Source organism: Thunnus maccoyii, chromosome 14 (genome assembly GCF_910596095.1).
Source record: "Thunnus maccoyii chromosome 14, fThuMac1.1, whole genome shotgun sequence".
NCBI lineage: Eukaryota > Metazoa > Chordata > Actinopteri > Scombriformes > Scombridae > Thunnus > Thunnus maccoyii.
Window position 1 is genome coordinate 1529388 of NC_056546.1, and position 18005 is coordinate 1547392.

An 18005-nucleotide genomic window follows, 5' to 3' on the forward strand; every position below is an offset into this window, starting at 1 on the left:
ACAGGTGTAAACGCACCCAAGACGCTTTGAGGACGGACTCGGAGGTGGTCTGGGCCACATGTGACCACATTCTTTCAGTAGTGTAAACGCAATGCATTCTGGGTCACATTGAAGGACGCCTACTAGACACACGACCCTCCGTCCAAAGCTGCTCAACTTGTTTGACAAGTTTGACAAGACACCGCTAAACAAGATAAACAAATAATTTTTTAATTAAAAACGTAACCCACGTCCTGTTTTTTGCTGTTTTTCTCGTTCCTCTAACCAGTTTCCCTCTTCAAATCGATCATTCAGTTTTTGCTTGTCTGTCTAAAAAAATATTTCAGAAGCTAAACGTTGCTGGATAGTTGATAACGACGGTTTTTAGTTTTGCTGCTCGATATAATGAGCTCAGGATTCATCAGGACGCTGCTTTGGACGTGTAAAAGAACATTAATTAAAACATTAGATCCTGACCGACGCTGTCGGTGTGACGGAGATTTAAATAATCAGTGAAGTTATGCTGCTGTGTCTTGTGTGTAAAAGCGTCCTGCGGAGAGATCGCTGCATAACGGTCCGGTTAATAACGAACGCATTTGATCTTTGAAAAACGGAAATGATGTCTGTGTTTATTTGCATATAGAGCGAGGAAGTGAGTCACATGTGGTCATTCGGGACGCATGTTAATGCCAACAAGGCCGTCGAGTTCTTGTCTGAAACACAACAGATTAGGACGCAGCGACGGCTGCCGGGCTACAAACCAACAATCAGACAAAACTCACTGTGATCGTCTGAATACAGAAGCCGCTGCCTCGTCCTCGTCGTCCTCGTCCTCGTCGTCCTCGTCCTCGTCCTCGTCATCCTCGTCGTGAGGTTGCAGAGCTGCAGGATGTCCTCTGAGATGCTCGTGTGTAGCTGTTGTGCTGCTGTGGTGGTTTAATTTCAGCTTAACAAAGCGTGCAGAGCTCCAGTTTATCAGCTCTCTGTTTAAAGAATTCTCAAACCTTTTGATAATCAGATATTTCAACGATAAATCAACGTATTTATGTGATCGATTACGTCATTCCAGCCCTAATAAATGTGGACTTATTAGAGTGGTGTCGTCTAGTCCTGTTTTTAGAGCCACCTGATCGTAATCTTTGAATCTGCTCATGAGATCAAAGCGTGCAGGAAACGTGTAGGTTTTAGAGAGAAAAACGGACTGCAGCGATGGCGCTTCTTCTGCTTCCTGTTTCCCCCCCGTCGCCGCTGCTCTCCCACACTCTGGTTTCAGAGAGCAGAAACGCTGCAGGACTCTCCGTCTCGCTCCGCCTGCATGTTAATGAATTTAGTATCAAACATTAGAAACACTGAATGCAATAAAAAATGTTTATTTAAGTGGTTTTTCTTCAGGCGAGTTAATTTTTACGACACTGTAAACAAACCATATTTGCATTTTTGGACACAAGTTTCCTCCATGAGAAGCTGAATCTGTTGTTCTTTTTCAGCGTGATGCTGTAATTCCACAGAAATCCATGATTTATGTTTTTGTGGCGTTTTTTCCTCCAAAGTGCGAAAACATGTAATTATGGTTATTAAGTGAAATATTATGTTTTATTTTAAATGGTGAACAGTGCATCAGCTCAGAAGTGACTCACATGTTCTCAGATCCATTATTTATTTATTTTTTTTAAATACTCCTCACATTTCTCCCAAAAACCTGTAAATGCATCCTGTGAAAATGTCAAAGCAGCGTTTCTGCATCTTAATAAACCAGTCTGACCAACACATTCTGTTTTTCTAGCAGTTATCATCTGTAGATCCCAAATACAACAGGAAACTTCCACCTTCTGCACGTTATTGATCGTTATTTCAATACATCAAGTAGAGCTGCAGATTCAGAAATAATCATCAGCTGCAGCTCTCTGAGACTCAGCAGGAACAGAGTCGTCGGACAGATGTTGTGAAAACTTGTGAGCGAATTAAAACCGACAGCATGACTTGTGTTTTTCTTAACCGCTCTTTCCTGTTTGCATATCATTTGCATAATTTATATTTCCAACCAAAAAAAACTTTTCCTCCTTCTCAGGCAGTTCAGGCAGTTTTCCCTCTCAGCTGTTTTGATGAAATCATCATCATCATTGCTCGACGTGAAACCAGTCGGATGCAGAGCGGAGCTGAGTTTCACTTCACTTCATCCTCGTGTGTTCAGGAGAGAGAGCAGGATCTGTTTTTTTCCCTCCATCGCTTGTCTTTTTGTTGGCTGCACGTCTCCAGCCATAAACGACATGTGTGTGTGTGTGTGTGTGTGTAAGAGCGCACGTTTTTGTTACCTCATCGGGACTTTTTCCAGTATAAACACTAACCTTGTTGGGACCAGTAGTCCTCATAGGGACCAGAGCCCGGTCTTAATGAGGCAAAACGTCATTTCTGAGGTGTGAATGGAGGTTAAGTAAAGGTGAAGGTTAGACATGGATTAGTTAAGCTGTCCACAGTGAATGGAAGTCAATGCAATGTCCTGACAAGGATAGCAAACTGTGTGTGTGTGTGTGTGTGTGTGTGTGTGTGTGTGTGTGTGTTGGACGGAGAGGCAGCAGCTGTTTTTTCGCCAACCTCGTGACCGCTCTCAGCCCCCGTCTTCGGACATCTATTTTCTCCTCGTCTGTTCTATAATAACTCAGCGGCTGAATCCTGAATCCCCACCGCTGTCGTTTTTTTCTTCCTCCCCTGGGGTGGAGCTGAAAACACACACACACACACACACACACACACACACACACACACACACACTGAAAAGCTGCTGGTCAACCCATCAACACAGTTTTCCACACTGTCTTGACTACACTTTCCAGCTGAGTGTGTTAGTTTTGGCGGCAGCAGGGCGGTGTAGTGTGAAGCTGGAGGAGGCGAGTTCACGCTACACGAGCCATTATTTTCACTATTGATTAATACGTTATTTTATCGGTTAATCAATTAGTTGTTTGGTCTATAAAAGTCCAGTTTACTGTCTTTTTCTTTAAAAATGGACTCAAAACCATTAATCAGTTATCAAAACAGTTGATGTTTTAATTTATAATTTGCAACTAATCGATTAATCGACTAATCGTTGCAGCTCTAGTTCAGACTCCCTCCCTGCTGACTCTGACCTTTGACCTCCAGAGAGCAGCTCTTTTATTTTTTTTAACCCACCATGTCGGTACAGAGTGGGACATCTCAACAGCTTCTCACTAGATCTTTATATATTCCTTTCACTCCATCCCATAATTTACTGTTGTCCAGCCAACAGTCCAAAAGCTGAAAATATCCAGTTTGTAAATATATAAAACAGTTACTTTTTATGTGTCAAGGTCAAAGGTCGGACTGGGAAATACGTATTTTATTTGGATAATAAAATGAGAAACAATCATTTTCATCATCAATTAATCTGCTGATTGTTTTATGGATTAACCAATCAATCATTTGGTTTATAAAATGTCAGAAAGTAGCTTCCAGCAGCTTAAAACCCAAAGATGTTCAGTTTGCTATAAAGAAAAGCAGCAAATCTTCACAGTTAAGAAGCTGGAAACAATGAATATTTGACATTTTTGCTCGAAAAAATGACATAAAAAAATTAATTTTCTGCATAAAAGTGTCAGAAAGCATCAAAAGCTAAAGAATTTTATTGGCTAAACGAGCTAACAGGCCGTCTGTGGCGTGACGAATCTTTTCCTACCTAAAGGTCGACATGATGCAGATCAGAGATGGATATTGTGAACATCTAGCTGGCGTAGATGGACTCCACATCCTGTTCAGCCTGCAGTATCTCTGCCTCTCCGGGTGTGAATATTAACTCACTCTCCTGATGTCGGCCTCCTCGACTAAACAACGCCTCCTTTGAGGAGTTCTCTGCCGTCAAATAAAAAGGCTTCTGTGTCGGAGGGGACGAGGAGGAAGGAGGCTCCGTCTGTCAGCCACACTGCTCCACTTATCTCCTCACAAACGGCAACAAGCCACAAACATTAACGCTGATCTAATGATGCAGCAGATTGTTGCCGAGTAGTCCTGCTGGAGGTTTCTGGGAGGCTTTAAGGTGGTTCTACTGGTCTTTAAGGAGGCTTTACTGGACTACAGAGGATGCAGGGAGTCTTAAAGGGGTCTAGTGAAGCTTGAAAGAGTTTTCATCAGTGGTTGTAAAACAACAGTTGTTTTTTATCATCAATTTATCTGCTCATTATTTTCTTAATGAATCGTTTAGTCTATGAAATGTCATCATAGAACCCAAGAGTCCAGGTCCAGGTCTTCAGATGTCTGACAAACAAAAACAAAAACACAAAAAATATCAATTTGCAATGAAACAAAATAGAGAAAAGAGAGAGAAAAGCAGCAAATCCTCACATTTGAGAAGCTTGAAACAAAAATGACTGAAACGATTCATCAATTATCAGAATAGTTGCAGATTAATTTTCATTTGATTGACTGATTGTTGCTGCTTTAATCCATTAATCACTGAGAAGACAAAAGGAGTCAAAGACGGATGTAAGGAGCTGCAACGATTAGTCAATTAATCCATTAGTTGATCCACAGAATGATGAGTAAAAATACCAAATATTCACTGGTTGCAGCTTCTTAAATGTGGTGATCTGAAGCTTTTCTTCGTCATGCGTGACAGTAAACTGAATATCTTTTTGGATTTTGGACTGTTGATCAGTGAAAACAAGACTTGAAGACTCATGTCAGGTTTCGAGAAATCAGCCTTTAACTGGCGTTTTCAGAGATGGAACACGAGGAGTCCCACAGCAGCCATAAGGGTGTTCATGGTCCTTGAGGAGGTTCTGGTGGCTCCGGGTACTTTGGAACCAGAGGAACTGTTCTCAGGACCTGAACTTGGAACTTAAAGTCTCTGTTGTGCTTCCTGTTTGCGTTTCCACTGCATCTGAGGAACCAGGTAGATCCTGCAGATGAGACCCATGAGGAGTTAATAAATTACAGCAGCAGGCGCTTGAAACGTAGCATTCACACACGAGGAAAACACACACAGATTATCCTGATGTTGTTTGTATTTACTGCTGCGTGTGTTGGACGTAGATAAATGTTTGAATTAAAGGGGAAACTAAGAGCATCTGTTGAGTGTTTGTATTTACTTTTGCTTTTTAACATAACCACCATAAAACAATCAGAAAATAACTGGCTTTGTTTTCACTACCGCCGCTCCCTCCCTTCATTCATTCAGTCTCTAGCTTGCGCGACCACCGCGTCTCTCTCTCTCTCTCTCTCTCTCTCTCTCTCTCGCTCTCTCTCAACACAGACAACAAAGCTTAACTTTACCTCTAACAAATGAAGAGAAATATCCTCCCCTCGTCCTGAACTGGTCCTAAATCAATAGGAGACAAGTGTTCTAAGCATCTTCTGAGGGTCTTTAAGGAGGTTCGTTTGGTTCGTCTGAATGATCAATAGCACTAACATTTCACTATAGCATGACTCAGCGAAATAAACAAAGATTTAATAACATTTTTCATCATCAAATCACTGAAAAAGCATCATTTTTAAAAGCCTTTTGGAAGTATTCTTCCTAATAATAGAAAATAAGTTTTTATCTACATTCATATTAAAATAACTGCAGGAACTTATCTTCTCACTTATCTGTTATCTGAACTTGAAACTGTTTTTGTTCCAAGCGGAGTCGAAACCTCACACACGATGTGATCATGGAAACGTTCCAGTTTAGTCCTGGAAATTAATTATTGAAGTATAATGTTGTTTGTTTGTCTCTGCGACAGGTCGGTGTTTGTGACGTTGGTCTGACGTGACCGGCTTCCAATGCTTCAAGACTACATTTCCCATGGAGCCGTGCACCGACACGCACACTGTTCTAACATGGAGCCACCAGTCAGGTATGGACACACACACACACACACACACACACACACACACACACACACACACACACACACACACACACACACACACACACACACACACACACACACACAGAGTCCTGTTCCAGCTCTGTTCTCTGCAGCCAGTGTGTAACGTCTGCAGGATGTTTATTGTGGTCACATGAAAAACATTACTGGTTGGCTTTCTGCTCCTTTTGAGTTACCGTCTGTCTGCAACACACACACACACACACACACACACACACACACCACACACACACACACACACACTGAGAGAAAACATAAACATATTTTTTTTTCGTGTACAAGCTCTGTTGATTACTCCTTTTTAAAACTTGATTAGCCAATTCACCCTGCACCCCCTCCCTCCCCACACACACACACACACACACACACACACACACACACACACACACACACACACCTCCCTCCTGCTCTTTGAGGAGATTAACCCTTGACCTCGGGGATGAAGGCAGAGCTGGCCAATCAGGAGGCTTCCTGGCTTTTAATTGCAGGCTGTGATTGGGTCATTTGAGCTGTCATCTGGTTTGATTAATAACTGCGGAGCAGGAGAGCAGGAAGAGCGCTGATTACACTGAGCCTGAAGGCTGCAGGCTGGGTGTGTGTGTGTGTGTGTGTGTGTGTGTGTGTGTGTGTGTGTGTGTGTGTGTGAGTGAGGTAATGCCATGCAAAGAGAGAGAAAGTGTGTGTGTGTGTGTGTGTTACAGGTGGAGGAGTGTTTGAGGAAAAAGATCTGGAATCTGTGTAAAAGGTGAAGTCATGCTTTGATGTGAGGAAAGATTGTGTCTGTTTGTCTCTTTTTGCTTTTCTGAACGTTGTAGAGCTGAAAATTGTTCATGTTTGATGTTTGTCTCTGAGTCGAGGCCTGACCAACACAAATCATATTTATATTAAAGAGTTAACGATGTATTGATCAATGTTACTGTTCTTTACACAACCCATAATATAGATACACATTAACCAATACATCATTGTAGGATTTTTTAAACTCCTAAATGTGAACATAGGTTAAATTTTATTTTAGCTTTGTTCTTTTGTTGTTGTTTTTTTTTATTAGTGAAACGTAACAGGACCAAAGTAAAGACATAAAAGATTATTAAGAAGCATTGAAACAATTAAAACATCACAAAGACGCAGCAAACAAAGACTGAACTACTTCCTGCAGGTAACTTATTATATTTTCTCAACAACAGTTAAGACCAACAAATGCAGAGATCTACAGTCCTGTGCAGATGTTTTAGGCATTTACAGTAAAGCGAGGATGCTTTCATGAACAGTTTTTATCAGTTCATTTGATATGAAGTTGAGTAAACAGCAGAAAGTAAATCAATATGTTGCTGTGAGCAGCTTTGCCTTTAAATCAGTGTTTCAGCTACTTGGCCAGTCGGTCGTTCCTGCGTCTCGGAGAAGTTTCCACAGTTCTTCTTCTGCTGCTTCTGTCTCTTCACGTTAATCCCAGACTGACTCCATGATGTTGAGATCAGGGCATCTTTGCCGTTTATATACTTCAATTTCTTGTCATATATCTGTGGAAACATACGCCAATACTGATAAGTTAATATCAGCTAATCTATCTTTGGGCTTTTGGGTTTAGAAGTACACACGGTCAAAATGAGGCTGTGTATATCTGAAGGTTTGTCTTTGTTCCAGATGATCTGTCAGTCCTGCAAAGTCTTAAAATGTCTGAAATGTTGTTAGTTTCTCAACCTCAGGGGTGCGGTCCCATATAAGGTCAGTTGATATCAAGACTGATATTTCTTCAATTTTATTAAATAAATGTATTTATGAGTTTGAAATAGGGATCAGTTTCGCTTTTGACAGACAGACACCCGTTAACCAGTAACTAACTGGTTCATTTTTAAGTCTTAAGTTGTGATGTAGCTTTATGAGAGCTAACGTTAGCTTGACTTTTAGCTCATCTTCTTCTCCGTAAACAGTTTTTCAGTCTCAGTAGCTCTGGATGGCGTAACGTACTTAGGCTTGAGGTACGAATATAAATAATACTACAAATATAAGGTGACCCTGACTATAAGACGACGCCCCTTTTCCAACAGCTGTTTTTGGAAAAATAAGTTACTTTTTGAATATAACTTACATCATAGTATAGTTAGATACTCATACAGAGTCCTACCAGGCAGTCAGAGATGATTTTCTCAGGCAGTTAGCGTTTATGTGACTGCCTGTTTGTCTTTTTGAGCTGCTTATCAGGTGTCACAGTGGTATTTGGCAGCTTGACATATTCAGTTTCTGCAGCAGAAGACGTGGGAAGACGCTTTGAAGTCGTTATGAATTTATTTTCTCTCCGTGGCAGAAAAACACGTTACACGAGCCTTCAGAAGCTGCTGCAGGTTAAACTGGACTAACCAAACACTTAAAGTACTGACTGACTGTCACACGCTCACTGTAAACAGACTTTAAGACACTCGCTAGCCTAGCAACATTAATGCTACACTAATCACAGAATCAAATGTAAAGTCTTCAGATGTCTTGTTTTGTCCAAAACCCAAATATATTCACTTCTCTATGACAGAGAAAAGCATCAAATCATCACATTTGAGAAGCTTATTTGCTCAACAAATTTCTGAAACCATGAAAATGAATCGTTTCAGGTCTACTTATGACACCTAAAACTTAATAATAAGATGTAGAAACCTGCTGTACATGGTCTAACAGATAAATATAATGTTTCACATTGGGGAAAAACTTTTTTTTAAAGTCTTAACATTGTTGTTTTGGCTCTTGGTCTTGTAGACTCACAGATGATCAACAGCTGCTTTCATTCTCAGATTTTTGTTCTCTGACATTGAAAATCTTTTTAAAAAGTAAAACTGAAGTCGGTGAAACGTGCAGAAACTGTTGGTCAGCTGTGATCCAGTCAGTTTGACCACCGTTGAGTTATGTGGAACTACGTGGTAGTATGTTGAAACCCGACGGCTCGCTGCCTTTGTTTCAGAACGAGGTGACTCAAGTGTCTGAGTTTCAGCAGCTCTCGCTCGCTGACAGACCTTCAAACAGAGCCGGCCAGTCTGCAGCTCCAAATCACTCCCATATGTCCCTCAGCAGCTCCGCTCTGCACGCTTCACTCTCACACAGCAGCCCGGCTCGGATCAGACCGGCTCGGCTTACACCACGACCCGCCACACTCTTGAGTTTTTAAGCACACATGACTTCACTTCAGAAGTCTTTACTGACTGTACACACAACATTATTAAATCTGAAAACGTCTCACAGTTGGCAGAAGAAGAAAAATAATGTCAGGCTGAAAATGAGGGTGAGTGAGATAAAATCCTCCATCATGGCGCACGGTAGAGACAGTTTGAAGTTGTTATATTGTTATATGTTGCGATACTATAGTTTGTTCATAACTATTAACTGAGAAACTGTAAAAGGTGTTTTCATGTTGTTAAGTTTTAAGACATGAAAGTACTCTAATTAGAGTATTTTTTTTCTTCTTTATACAAATAAAATCTTAAAGGGGACATATTCAGCTTTTTGTGGTTTCTCTTATGTATTTCCTGTTCTGATGTCGGATGTTAAATGTGGTCAAAGTTCAGAAACTTGAGGTGAACGTATGTAGAAATGCTGCCTGCAAGTCAAAGGTCAGGGCTTCAACCTGCTCTGAACGCTTCGTTTACAATGATTTTTTTCTACCTTGCTGATGAGCTGATCTCGTCCGTTCTGTAGCCTTGGTTGCTAAGGTGGTTGCTAAGGTGGTTGCTAAGGTGTTTCCATGTGTTGTTCAGCTCCAACATGTACGGATGGATTTGAGAAGTTGACATTTGGAGTAAAGAAGGAGAAAAAGAAGTGAAATCCTGCTACTATAGTTTGTTTACGTAGCCTCCGGAGCCGGAGGAAGCTTCCTGAAGCTGACCAATCAGAACAGAGTGGGCTCATCAGGAGGCGGGGCCTTAAAGAGACAGGAGCTAAAACGGCCTGTTTCAGACAGAGGCTGAACTGAGGGGCTGCATAAAGGACCAGTAGAAGATAAATAAGGAGTTTTTAACTGGAAATCATGTGAAGATATTCCAGTAGAGCCCCAGAATATAAATATAGAGCTGGAAACGTGCAGCTACTTCTTCACCCTCATTGAAAAATATTTATCGTTCTAGAGTTTTCCTGCTGGACACCAGATGTAAAGTTCATTCTCAGTGTTTGTGTACTGGAGGCTTCAAGTTTCCACATCACACCAGTGTAAGTTACATACTGGACCATGATTGGCTCCAGACTTAATTGTGATGTCATGAATCCTCCCTCGTAGGAACGTCCCAGGTGTTAAACTGAGATTTAAGGTCAACTCAAGAGAAACTTTCAAAACAAAACTCTGCACTTGAATCATTCTGTGCAGAGAACAAGTCAAAGTAAAACACACCCCTGTTCTTGTGGTCTCACATCAGATGCCATTCTTCCTGTCTGAACTCGTCACTCCACCTCTGTCCTTTCCAGCTCCTCCACTATTTTTAGCAGACATTTTGAGCATGTTAGTTTGGGAATCATTCGCTGTAGAAATAAACTGATCTCTGTCTTTTACACTCGTCTTTCTGTCTTTTTTTTTGCCTGTTTTCTTATTATTTTTGGTTCATAATTTTCTATTTCTGTTCAGGTCATTTTCTTGTTTCTTCTTCTCTTCTTCTTGCAGTCTTTTCTTCACACACGCAGGACCACCTATATGGTTGTGTTGGCCCTGTGGCCTGGCTGTAGTTTCCAAGGCGACACGGTGGATGAAACCATCCGGCCTTTCTTTTCACGGAGTCCAGTCTGACCAGACCACACACATACGCAGCACGCACACGCTCACACTCACGTACACACTCGCACGTAGTCACACAGGGCCAATATTCTGTCTGCTACAATTACAGTTATATTTTAGCTTTATGTTTTTATATTTCTTTCGCTGGGGAAAGTTGTCTGAGCTCCAGTCTCTCCAGTTTCCAGCCCTTTTTTATACTGGGATCAGACCAGTGCAGCAGCTGAGGCAGACCATGACTCTTCAGCATCAGTTTGATGGTCTGTGGATGCTGCTGCTGCTGCTGCTGCTGCTGCTGCTGATGACCTCACACTCTGGCGGTAAACTTCCTGTCTCTCTCCGGGGGAGACGTGTGGAGATCGTAGCTGTTGTTCTCACAGTCGGTCCGCCAGCGAGGCCGCTATCAGAGCTGTGATTTCCTGGAGTGTCGAGCAGGAGGAGTGGTGGTGGGGTGTATTTTTTTTTTTCCATTACCTGGTTCCCACATGCCTGCAACAGTTGGAGCAGGAAGGGGGAAGGGAAAAGGAGTCGTAGAGATGAAGGAGGAAGAGGAGGAGGAGGGTTATTGAGGTTGATGAGCAGCAACGATCAGCTGAAAAACGGCGAAACTTCAAGACAATCTGCAATTATTTTATAATCAGTTAATAGTTTATTAGCACTAGAGCTGCACGATTAATTGATTAGTTGTTTGTTCTATAAAATGTCAGAAAATAGTGAAAAACGTTGATCAGTGTTTTCTTACTGGACACCGAACACATCTGGATGGAGACACGTTGGGAGAATCTGCATCGCCTAACGGGGGGGGGGACGCCAAAAGCGGTAAGCGAGGAGCGGAAGCGAAGCAGCAAACGAGCCGGCATATCCCAGCTAGGCTAAAGGCTAACCCCCCCCCCCCCCCTAGTCGACCTGCTCTCCCATCATCTTCCTCACCAAAGTCCTCTTCATGGATAATAAACTAGACTGCCTCCAGAGAGAAATGACAAACTGCTGCAGCCTCATCTTCATCGAGAGCATCTCTGACTCTGCTAACCGGGCTAACCGGCTCTCCCGGCAGACAGGAATGCTTCATCGTACAGTAAGACCCGAGGCGGTGGCCTGTGTGTTTATATACGCTGCTCAGCATTAGCTCAGGTTCCAGCAGTCAAATGAAAACCTCTTTATCCAGTATGAGAGTTCACAACCACGATCATCATCTCTCACAAGGTTATCAGCCTCACGGTTATCTCAAAACGCCAGATATCCGCCTGATTAATCGGTCGACCGCTAGCTCTGTTTACCAGATGAATTCCAGGTTTCCCAGCAGCAGCTAACTGGTTTAACTGGGGAGGGTTTTCTCGGGAATGGCTTCATCCTCTCGTGTCCACTGCGCTCATCAATGTGATTTATGATCATAATGTTTTTTATGGTCTGAGTGTGTTTTGTTTTATGACTCAGCTGTTAGACAAAGGCAACATTGTGCGGGTGATGGATGGACCTGTTTCTATGGCGATAAGAGTAATTAAAAACACCTTCAGGGTCTGAGCCACATCACGCTAGTTTATGACTTTATTACTTTATGACCAGGCCTAATATCGGCCCGTCTGCAGCTGAAGGTCCCAGTGTGTCAGCATCTTTATAGTAATTAGTTTATTTTGATATAAACTCACTTTTTTTTGGATTAGTTTACATGTTAGGATGTTAAACCTGTGTTCCCCCCCAGTGGATGCTGGGTAATCTATAACCTGATATAACTGATGAAGTAAATGTTCTTCCTCCAGTTTGTAGCCGCAGCTGCTCAGCAGATCTGCTGTTTGCCTCTAATGACATTAGACTTCACTGTTGCCCACTCTGTCTGTCTCACACACACACACACACACACACACACACACACACACACACACACACACACACACACGTAAACAAGCTGATGGTGTGTGTGAGCGTCTGAGATCAATAAGACTAACAGCCAAAGCTACAAGGTGATTTATAATATTTAAAATCCAGCAAATGTTAATTTTATGAGTCACAATTCTGCCTTTTTACTGTCAAAGAGACGAAAGAAACCAGAAAATATTCACATTTAAGAAGCTTTTTTTTCTTAAAAAATGATTCAAAACAATGAATTGATTATGAAAATAGTCGACAACTAATCGATTAATCGACTGATCATTGCAGCTGATGTCTGCTTGAGTCCTCTCAGTCGTACATAAAGGTGCTCCTCATGCCCTGCTCCTCTTAATCATTCATCATCAATCAATCATCAATCAATTATCTAGATCTGTTTTCAGTATGAAGTACTGCAGATGATCATTGTCTGTGTCGTCTGTGTAAACAAATGTTATTTCATTTCAATTCAACTGCAGACGTCCGTCGCTCTTATATATGAAACCACAGTAAACTTAGAATTATATTCCTGATCAATTCATCTATAGATTATTTCCCCAAATGTCAATATTGCCTGTAAATTGTCAAACATGAATCCAAGTCTTCAAAAGATTTCAACGTGCAGTAAATAAACATAACATAACATTTGAGAAGCTTAAACAAGTAAATATTTAGTGTTTTGATGTAATAAATGACTGAAATAATCAAGTAATCAATCAAAGTTGTCATTGATTAATGCTCCGTCTGTTATCGCCTGATCATTTAAACACTGTCAACAGTTTCCTTGTAAATCTAAAGTTGTTACTTTATTCAGGTCTTTAAAAATCAAATAGATAAAGCAAGTAGATCAATCAGTCGATTGATAGAAAATGAATCGTCAGCTGTTTAGATGATCGATTGATTGTTGTGATTAATCCAGCATCTAAAATGTGAATATTTTCTGGTTTCTTTAGTCCTTTATGACAGTAAACAGATTTCTCACCATTTTCTGACATTTTATAAACAACTAATTAATTAATTAAGAATATAATTGACACGTTGTGATACACGGTGATAATGAAAGCGAGGCTCTATCAGGGTTGTCGGTTCGATTCCAGCTGTGACCACCGACTCAAGACTTTTCTTTTGTTGCTTTAAGATGGTTTAAAAATCAAACACACCACAGAAGAAGAAGAAGAGATTAAGGGGATTAAATAAAGGATGACGGTGAAGAAGAGGAGGATTAGGAGGAGGAATAACGGGAGGCAGAAGATGCAGGGAGGAAGAGGGCCCGCAGTGCCGCTCACCGTGGCTCGGGGTATTCTGGGTATTCTTATGCTAATCCATCGCCGGTGATGAGGCGCAAAGCAGCCAAGCAAACAATGGCAGTGGAGCCAGAAAGTCTGGCCTGCAGTCTCCCAGGCCCTGAAAGGCATGTCGGGCAGGGCGCCGACACCAACGGGAGGCTGCTGCAGCACCCAGAGGCCCGCCTGCAAGGAGGGGCCCCTGGAGGGGACGGGGGAACGGGGCCAAGATGGAGCAAGAGAGGGGAGAGAGGAGAAATGAGAAGCAGCAGGGAAAGAGGAGGAAGAAGGAGGAGGAGGAGGGAGATGGAAAACTGAAGGAGGGAGAGAGAGAGAGAGAGAAATGGAAAGCAACAAATGGAGAGTGAGGAGGTAAAAAAAAAAAAAAAAAAAAGGAGGAAGGAAAGATGGAGAAGGATCTAAAAAAAAAAAAAAAGGAGGAAACCCAAAAGACAGAAATGAAGAAGAGAGAAAGACAAAAGCAAATAAAGAGAAGAAGAAGATAATGTCAGTAAAGAGGGAAAAAAATAAAGACTTGATGCCTAGTTTGGCACATCCAGGCTTCCTTCCTTGACTTCTTCTCTTGTGAAGTGATCACACATCTTCTTCTGTGGTCTTATTATCGTCACAGTAGACTTACTGATGTAGAAAAACATCTACGAGAACAGTCCAAACCTAACATAAATAACAAAATAAAATCCTTTTTAAATGGTTTTATTTTATGCTTCATGCGGCGGGCGGGTCTGTGAATGTGCCACAGCACTTCCTGTCTGTGCTCGAGGCGTCAAATAACAAGCAGCATAGGATGTGTATGTTGTGGATGTAAGTTTGCTGTAAACAGTCACATGTAGGTTCGTGTCCGTCATGCTGCTGCTGCTGCAGAGGACGGTCAGCAGGTCAGACTGTCTCACCTTTATACTGCACATACCTTCATAGAATGACTCAGATTACTCGACTTCAACAGGTACAATAACACACAAAAACATGATAAACTAGTTGATAAAATGATTGTTGAGCTCAGTTTTGAAGCCAACATGGATGAGAAGTCAGCAGATTAATTAAAGCTCAGCAAACTTCATCTGCTGATTAAACAATGAAGTGATGTGATGAGTTTGAAAGCTCCAGAATAAGTGGACCTTTGAGTGGAGATTTTTTTTTTTTTAGCCGCAGTTATTCCCAAAGTCAAGATCGAACTGCGAAGCTCAAGGTTTAATTTGTTGTGGAACTAGAAGGTGCAACGATTGATCTGCAACTATTTTTTTGTATTATTCGCAGGTTGCAGCTTCTCAAATATGAGGATTTGAAGCTTTTTTTGTGTCATACATGAAGGATTTTGGACGTCTGAAGACTCATGTTGGGCTCTAAGAAATATTTTATAGACAAATTGATTCATCTGTTGATTTGTTGCCAAAATGTTTTGTTTCCATCTTCTTAAATATGAGGATTTGCTGTTTTTCTTTGTTTCATATCATTTTAAACTAAATATCTTTTGGACTGTTGGTCGGACACAACGAGGCGTTTTGAGGACGACGCTGCGGGAGACGTCGATGGATATTTTTCAATATGGTCTGATGTTTTATAGACCACATGGATTAAATTATACTAATCGCAACCAAATATGTTCCTGATTGGACAGATAAAAAAAGCTACAAACCGTCTCGGTTCGTCCTCGTTGCAGCACGCCCCAGTTAATATTCTCCACCAGCACCAGCGATCCCAATCTCTCCCTCATTACTGCATTTATTTGTAGAGCTCAGGAGCTGTCGGTCTCCGCCGCTCTGTCCAATCAGACCTCCGAGTCGTTTATTTAGTCTGCCGCCGTTCTTCCAGAGCAGGAAGTGGAGACGCATTAAGGCTTGATTATTGATGTCTGGCCCCTCACAATGCAGCCCGTCCAGGGGGAGAGGAGGAGGCGGCGGGAGGGGGGGGGGGGTATTAGAAATGGATTATTAATGCCTGTAGGAAGGTCCAGTATCATTTTACAGTTAATTAACAGTTGTTGGAGCTAGTAAATCAGATGTGGAGCTGCTTCAGAGCTGCTCTCTCTCAAACAAGCTGTCCAAAGAAATTCAGCATAAATATTTAAAAGCGTGAAGTCGTTCTGTAGGTTTGTTCCTGTGAAGTCCGCTGGTCAGGTGACGGCTGTCAGGGATTCAATGTCTTGTTTTGTCCACAACACAAAGATCTTCAGTTTATTGTCATAGAGACTAAAGAAACCAGTAAATATTCACCTGTTGATGTTGTTATGATGTTGAACCTCTAACCTTTGCGGCGTTGGTGTCATGGCTGAAGTCGAGAGACGAGGACACTAATCTTAGTAATAATGAAATCCAAGCCTAACTTCCTGTATTGGAGTCTGCAGTCATGGCGGTGTGATATCGTTCTACATAATCATTTTTATGGGCAGCCAGAAAGTTATTATACCCAGGAGAAAAGAGCTTCCATAAAAGCCTTTAAAGAGCTCTGTTTCTTCTACAACTCTTAACCCTCTGCTTGGGTTTCCATACCACCAAATTTCCCAGCATCCCTGGAGCGGTGTGACCTCAAATTCCTTCCCCTGGGGGGGGGGCGGGGGGCGGGGGCTGGCTATGGCTCAGTGGTTCCCTATAAGGGGCGGTTTATTCTGTACAGGTGGGACCGGCTAACAATACCCGCTTTCATTCCTGTCACGGTAAATGTTCCTCCTCCGAGACTCTGATGTCACGTCCAGCTACGCTACATTAACCGCTGAGGAGGGAAACGGGACCAGCGCGGGTTTGAATCCCACAGAACGCATCAGACCGGCGTGACGGAAACCTTTACGAGATCAAGCACCTTTTTTAGTTATCTGCACGTCCACCAAACCTTTATTGATATTGGTGCTGAAATGATTGGTCTGTTAATTGATTAGTCGATTGCCCCCTCCACCTGCATAAGGAGAAGTTATTTATCAAGAAAAACTGCTTCCTGTGTGTTTTATATCTCTTTAAACTGAATATCTTTGTGTTGTGGGCAAAACAAGATATTTTAGGACGTCAACTTGGACTTTAGGAAACACTGATCCACATTTATCATTTTATGAACCAAACAACTAATTGATCAATCGAGAAAATAATGTACAGATGAATAATCGTTAATTATAGCCCTACTTACATTATAGTGAACTGAATATTTGAGGGTTATGAACTATTTGGTCAGACACAACATTTGATTACATCACCACTGGCTCTAGATGACTGTGATGCACATTTTTTACTACTTTCTGAGGTTTTACAGATCAATCAGAAGATAAATTGACAATGAAAACAATCATTTGTTGCAGCCTGACTTCAGTCTGCTCAAACAAATTGTACCAAGGGGGAAAAAACCAAAAAGTAAACAGTAAAGGTTGTGAAAATGCCCTAAAAATGGGGTTTCCTGGTGGACTAGAAGCTCTTGTTGCATTTCCTGTCAGCTTTCTACTTATTGTCTGTAATTAGTGTAAAAAATATCCCCAAATACTTAAAAAATGTGAAAAGTTCAAACTTATGTCGTCAACAACACCTCAGGTAACTTTCAACAGGTGTTTTTTTACCTCGACCCTCCTAATGATACCTGATTATTAGACGATCTGCACGTGTAGAACAGCCGAACCTGCCAGAAACACGGCAGATTTATTAATTGATATGTGAAGAACACGAGTCTGAGGAAAACGAGACGCTGGTATCATCTGTTAGCTTCTGCAGTTTGTTGTTAGACTGAGAAGCAGACCGAAGGATCTGAGACAAGTTCTAACATGACTTCACTGAGGAGGAGGAGGAGGAAGAGGAGGAGGAGGAGGAAGAGGAGGAGGAGGAGTGAAAGTTATCCGACACCTCCAGGGTTTTAAAGTTTGGAGAATCTGACTCTGTTTGAGGATTTCACTTCATCTCCTTCATCGTGCTTCTTGATTTTGTTGACATTATTTCTCTGTGAGTTGACAGATTTAATTGTTTGTGGTATCTCGCTCCCCGCTGAGTGTTTCAGCCGCTAGACGTGACAACACTGAGCCTCCGTATCACTCTGTCTGTGTGTGTGCACCCATCTTGTGTTTTCAAAGGGAAGTGGATGTGTCGGGTGATTTAGGAAGGGTGTGTGTGTGTGTGTGAAGGGGGGGACGAAGGAGGGAAGGGGGGGGAGGCAGCTTCCTGTCTTGGGGGCTAACAACAGACGGTCCTTCCTGAACCTGCCTGGTCTTGCCCTCCCGTCTGTCTGAATGTGTCTTTGTGTGTGTTATCTCACCGAGCTGCTGCTGCTGCTGCT

At 42.0% G+C, this 18005-nt stretch overlaps 1 protein-coding gene across 2 annotated transcripts in view; it reads left to right on the forward strand.

Annotated features, from left to right (window-relative positions):
• The window catches only part of LOC121911203 (bone morphogenetic protein receptor type-1A-like), a 59854-nt gene that overhangs the window by 13759 nt on the left and 28090 nt on the right, over positions 1–18005 (forward strand). For both annotated transcript variants that reach the window (XM_042432479.1, XM_042432480.1), the window contains exon 2: positions 5715–5828. The gene's annotated coding sequence lies outside the window, so the exon portion shown is untranslated. The remainder of the gene's footprint in view (positions 1–5714; positions 5829–18005) is intronic.